The sequence below is a fragment of the Cricetulus griseus genome, chromosome 5 (assembly GCF_003668045.3).
Source record: "Cricetulus griseus strain 17A/GY chromosome 5, alternate assembly CriGri-PICRH-1.0, whole genome shotgun sequence".
NCBI classification, from domain to species: Eukaryota; Metazoa; Chordata; class Mammalia; order Rodentia; family Cricetidae; genus Cricetulus; species Cricetulus griseus.
The window spans coordinates 185,043,594-185,049,593 of NC_048598.1; the positions used below are offsets into that span (position 1 = coordinate 185,043,594).

The following is a 6,000-nucleotide window of genomic DNA, read 5'->3' on the forward strand; positions in this document are numbered from 1 at the left end:
GGATTATTTCTCCCTACAACTTCAAGGAGTTAGCCCAGACACTATATAGTGCTACAGTGTGTTAAACAAATAAATATACTCACTAGGATACAACCATGAATGGTTCCGTTTATTTGTCTTTTATATAGAATCAAAAGGGACTAGATTAAGGTCTGCACTGGCCTCCACTTTGTCCGAATTAACTGAGATAACAATAAGCTTTTTCTATATTTATGATAGGGTCATGATGGCTGTGATTCCACAGAAAAGGACAGAATTAATTTCTGATTATATTTCACAGATGGCAGATGATAGAGAGATAGAAAGATCAATAGAAAGTTAATGATAGAGAGAGAGATGATCAGATGAAAATAAGCTATCAAATTATATGCTTGTATATGTTTGGGAGCAACTTGCTAGTAACTCAGTGTGTCATCTTAATTTCAGCATAAAGTTATTAATAAAGTATGATAAAGATATTCACATTACTCATTAACTGGATCTGTCATTCTTGAGTAATTTATAATCCATTTAACAATAAGGAGAAGTATTCAAACTAACACAAGAACATGAACTATACTTACATGGCACCCTGTGCTCCCAAGACCCTAGGCTATCAGTGGACCTCATGATGCAGATGAAAGGGTAACTTCACCTTGGTTGCATCCACAGATGAAAAGAAGAAAGGATTAAAACTCAATAATGTTCTATAGAGTGGGCCTGGTTTGGTTTCTGTTTTAATTACCTCATCTATATGTATTAAACTATGATGCATTCTTCTTGAGAAAACACCCAGAAAACCTGGTTCTAACCCTAACAGAACATTTAGACACAATTTTCAGCAGCATAAAGCATCATCAAGGGATTGTAACACTACATATTTACCACTAGTGGATTTCTGATATTGATATGTATGTATGTATGCATGTATGTATGTATGTATATACCCTGGCTGCTAGTATACTACTTGGTATTATTTTTGAGAAGGCCTTGCCTTGTTATGATTATATTCCATTCTAATTGTATGAATGGAACGAACCACTGGAAACATAAATATTATGATAATACACCCTAAATACTACATCTGACATTGGTATCAACACTTCTTGATTTCTGTTGTGAACCTCAGACTCCCAGACCTGTAGTCATGATCCCTAGATCATACATCATCAGTGGTCTTCATTGATCCCATACCACCGTTGCCTTACTCTTTCTCTTTCTGTGTTATTATTACCTAACTCTCTGTGTCTCTTGTGATAGGTACATAACTATTGGTCACAAAATCCTAGCACAAAATCCTGAGAAATGAGGTACTCCATAAGATTGTGAGACACCGACTCTCTGTCTCTTCTCTTAATTTTGGACCCCTCAGCACTGTGTCATGGCCATGTTAAATGGAGCTCACAGCCACAGTTTTCCTAACAGGAGCCCATGCATGCTTTCAACAAGATAGGAGTGTCTTATCAAGGCTACACAAAGCAGGACAAGAACTTTAACTCCACTTACATCAGTTCTCTGGATCCTCACACATGGGGATAGGGCAACCATGGACCTCCCAGCCAGGCAACAGTGTGTCACTCAGCATCCATGCAGTAAGGATAGAGCAAGGAAGATAATAAAAAGATTGATGTTTTCAAATCATTTCTGCATTTTCCTTTCACTACTTGTTATTTACAAATTAAATTGTGATGATGGTTTCTTAGAGATTCAACTAAAGAGATTTAAAATTGAGATGTTGACTCTCACTGTGGCTTAATCCATTAATTATATCTCATATGTGAACTTGGATGAAGTTTATATACATCTTATGCCAATTATTTCTTCAGTGAGTTCCAAAGTTTCTGCATGTAGCAATGCCATTAGTGGTCCAATATTTAATTTCTAATTGATCAATGCCTCAGTAAACGTATTTTCATTTATATCTATATTTATGTCATGTTACATCAATCCACTGAGGACGTGCATGAAAGTGCCTGATTCTAATGTCCAGCATGTCCTCCACATGTCTAACTTTTGTCACCTGGCTAAGAGGGAGGTGTGAGGTGTGTGATGCTGTGAACCTCAGACAGGGAGTGATGTAGTCATCGTCAATGCATGACTTAGAAAGCCGCCAGCCTGGTCATCATTGGTCCATACTACCTGTCTCTACTCTAGCAATATGTGCATGTTTGCTGTTTAACAATAAAAGTGCCTATGATTTTCTTTTCTCTTCTGGCATAAGCAAGTCCCTTGCTCAGATAAACTCGATACTCTGTAGCAACATAGAGCATCGCTTTGAGGAAAGGAAACAACAATTTTGAATAGTACTCACACGGGTTTGGGTCTTCTGTAAACACCCAAAGTAAGTGTAGAGTTTGAGCGTGGCCCAGTCTTTAAAACAGACAGAAGCTTCTGAGTGGTGAGCACTGTGGATGATGAAAATTTAATGACTCAACTCATGTGATCTGTGTAAATCTTTTTCAGTACATGTTTTGTGAATCTGTGGTAATAGCTATGTGTTTTCACTTAATGGAATTGAAGTGAAATTTCAATTTCACATGGAATTTAAATCTTTGTGTTTAGTTCATTACATTGTGTAATTATTTTTGTAACTTATTTATGGTGAAGTTTTAAAACATTCAGAATGTTAACCTTTCCTCCCTTTAGTACTTAAAGAGAAGACCTAGGGACAAACTTGAGACCCGCAGCTATGAGCACAGATTCCTGGAACTAGAACTTAAGAGAGATAAGAACACATTCCCTGTTTGCCAACCCATGACAGTTGTTAGAAAGAGGATGTCTTTCTGTGTGCTGTGCATACATGTTCTCCATATTAGTTGATAAATCACGCTGTTTTGGCTAATAGACAGGCAGTATGTTGTCATGCAGGAAGTATAGGTGGGGCTAACAGACTAGGACATTTCAGGGAAGAAGAATGCAGAGAGAGGGAGTCAGGAGGTAGAAGTCATGTATCTACCAATGAAGACAGAGACCTGGCTTCACCAGTAAACCAAGACCACAGAGAGATACACAGATTACTGGAAGTGGATTGGTAAGTAAAAGAGAAGTACCGAATAAGAAGCCTGAGCAATCAGTCACACAGTTTAACATTAATGTAATCCTCTGTGTGCTTCTTTGGAACTAACCGAGTGCGGTTTGGGGGCAGGATAGAAACTTCTGTCAACAAGTGTTTGTGTGCCTATTCTGAGAAGTACAAAGCATCACAAGGACAGAAATATTAAATGAATGGATAGAGAGGCTCACTCTACACTCAGATGTTTTATGAACAAATCCATCTCAACACAAACTTACATGGACTAACCTTGAACATGCTGTATTGTAAGCACGCCCACTGACAAAGTCCCTGAGACACTTGCTAACTTCCCTAAAACTGAACATAAGACAAAACCATAAGAACAGGACTGGTCCATGTATCTGTCTAGCTACACATCCTCTGTTCCCTGAGAGACAAGTAAATATTCTGGGTGAACCTGCATTGAAGAAAGGAGATGTGACTCAGTCTCTCCAGATGTCTGTCAAACATCAATATACACAGAGCTATTTGCATGCATATGGGATTATTTCTCCCTACAACTTCAAGGAGTTAGCCCAGACACTATATAGTGCTACAGTGTGTTAAACAAATAAATATACTCACTAGGATACAACCATGAATGGTTCCGTTTATTTGTCTTTTATATAGAATCAAAAGGGACTAGATTAAGGTCTGCACTGGCCTCCACTTTGTCCGAATTAACTGAGATAACAATAAGCTTTTTCTATATTTATGATAGGGTCATGATGGCTGTGATTCCACAGAAAAGGACAGAATTAATTTCTGATTATATTTCACAGATGGCAGATGATAGAGAGATAGAAAGATCAATAGAAAGTTAATGATAGAGAGAGAGATGATCAGATGAAAATAAGCTATCAAATTATATGCTTGTATATGTTTGGGAGCAACTTGCTAGTAACTCAGTGTGTCATCTTAATTTCAGCATAAAGTTATTAATAAAGTATGATAAAGATATTCACATTACTCATTAACTGGATCTGTCATTCTTGAGTAATTTATAATCCATTTAACAATAAGGAGAAGTATTCAAACTAACACAAGAACATGAACTATACTTACATGGCACCCTGTGCTCCCAAGACCCTAGGCTATCAGTGGACCTCATGATGCAGATGAAAGGGTAACTTCACCTTGGTTGCATCCACAGATGAAAAGAAGAAAGGATTAAAACTCAATAATGTTCTATAGAGTGGGCCTGGTTTGGTTTCTGTTTTAATTACCTCATCTATATGTATTAAACTATGATGCATTCTTCTTGAGAAAACACCCAGAAAACCTGGTTCTAACCCTAACAGAACATTTAGACACAATTTTCAGCAGCATAAAGCATCATCAAGGGATTGTAACACTACATATTTACCACTAGTGGATTTCTGATATTGATATGTATGTATGTATGCATGTATGTATGTATGTATATACCCTGGCTGCTAGTATACTACTTGGTATTATTTTTGAGAAGGCCTTGCCTTGTTATGATTATATTCCATTCTAATTGTATGAATGGAACGAACCACTGAAAACATAAATATTATGATAATACACCCTAAATACTACATCTGACATTGGTATCAACACTTCTTGATTTCTGTTGTGAACCTCAGACTCCCAGACCTGTAGTCATGATCCCTAGATCATACATCATCAGTGGTCTTCATTGATCCCATACCACCGTTGCCTTACTCTTTCTCTTTCTGTGTTATTATTACCTAACTCTCTGTGTCTCTTGTGATAGGTACATAACTATTGGTCACAAAATCCTAGCACAAAATCCTGAGAAATGAGGTACTCCATAAGATTGTGAGACACCGACCCTCTGTCTCTTCTCTTAATTTTGGACCCCTCAGCACTGTGTCATGGCCATGTTAAATGGAGCTCACAGCCACAATTGTCCTAACAGGAGCTCATGCATGCTTTCACCAAGATAGGAGTGTCTTATCAAGGCTACACAAAGCAGGACAAGAACTTTAACTCCACTTACATCAGTTCTCTGGATCCTCACACATGGGGATAGGGCAACCATGGACCTCCCAGCCAGGCAACAGTGTGTCACTCAGCATCCATGCAGGGAGGACAGAGCAGGGAAGATAATTAAAAGATTGACGTTTTCAAATCATTTCTGCATTTTCCTTTCACTACTTATTATTTGCAAATTAAATTGTGATGATGGTTTCTTAGAGAATCAACTAAAGATTTAAAATTGAGATGTTGACTCTCACTGTGGCTTAATCCATTAATTATATCTCATATGTGAACTTGGATGAAGTTTATATACATCTTATGCCAATTATTTCTTCAGTGAGTTCCAAAGTTTCTGCATGTAGCAATGCCATTAGTGGTCCAATATTTAATTTCTAATTGATCAATGCCTCAGTAAATGTATTTTCATTTGTATCTATATTTATGTCATGTTACATCAATCCACTGAGGACGTGCATGAAAGTGCCTGATTCTAATGTCCAGCATGTGTTCGACATGTCTAACTTTTGTCACCTGGCTAAGAGGGAGGTGTGAGGTGTGTGATGCTGTGAACCTCAGACAGGAAGTGATGTAGCCATCGTCAATGCATGACTTAGAAAGCCGCCAGCCTAGTCATCATTGGTCCAAACTACCTGTCTCTACTCTAGCAATATGTGCATGTTTGCTGTTTAACAATAAAAGTGCCTATGATTTTCTTTTCTCTTCTGGCATAAGCAAGTCCCTTGCTCAGATAAACTCGATACTCTGTAGTAACATAGAGCATCGCTTTGAGGAAAGGAAACAACAATTTTGAATAGTACTCACACGGGTTTGGGTCTTCTGTAAACACCCAAAGTAAGTGTAGAGTTTGAGCGTGGCCCAGTCTTTAAAACAGACAGAAGCTTCTGAGTGGTGAGCACTGTGGATGATGAAAATTTAATGACTCAACTCATGTGATCTGTGTAAATCTTTTTCAGTACATGTTTTGTGAATCTGTGGTAATA

At 37.8% G+C, this 6,000-nt stretch overlaps 2 non-coding genes and 2 pseudogenes across 2 annotated transcripts; all 4 read right to left on the reverse strand.

Moving 5' to 3' along the window:
* Positions 1 to 1,097: 1,097 nt before the first annotated feature.
* Positions 1,098 to 1,169, reverse strand: LOC113835784. The gene has a single exon (XR_003485492.1). It is a non-coding gene; the product is annotated as a small nucleolar RNA SNORD113/SNORD114 family (small nucleolar RNA).
* An 864-nt stretch (positions 1,170 to 2,033) lies between these two features.
* On the reverse strand, positions 2,034 to 2,112 carry LOC113835758 (annotated as a pseudogene).
* A 2,518-nt stretch (positions 2,113 to 4,630) lies between these two features.
* LOC113831332 lies at positions 4,631 to 4,702 on the reverse strand. The gene has a single exon (XR_003485490.1). It is a non-coding gene; the product is annotated as a small nucleolar RNA SNORD113/SNORD114 family (small nucleolar RNA).
* An 862-nt stretch (positions 4,703 to 5,564) lies between these two features.
* On the reverse strand, positions 5,565 to 5,643 carry LOC113831363 (annotated as a pseudogene).
* Positions 5,644 to 6,000: the final 357 nt, after the last annotated feature.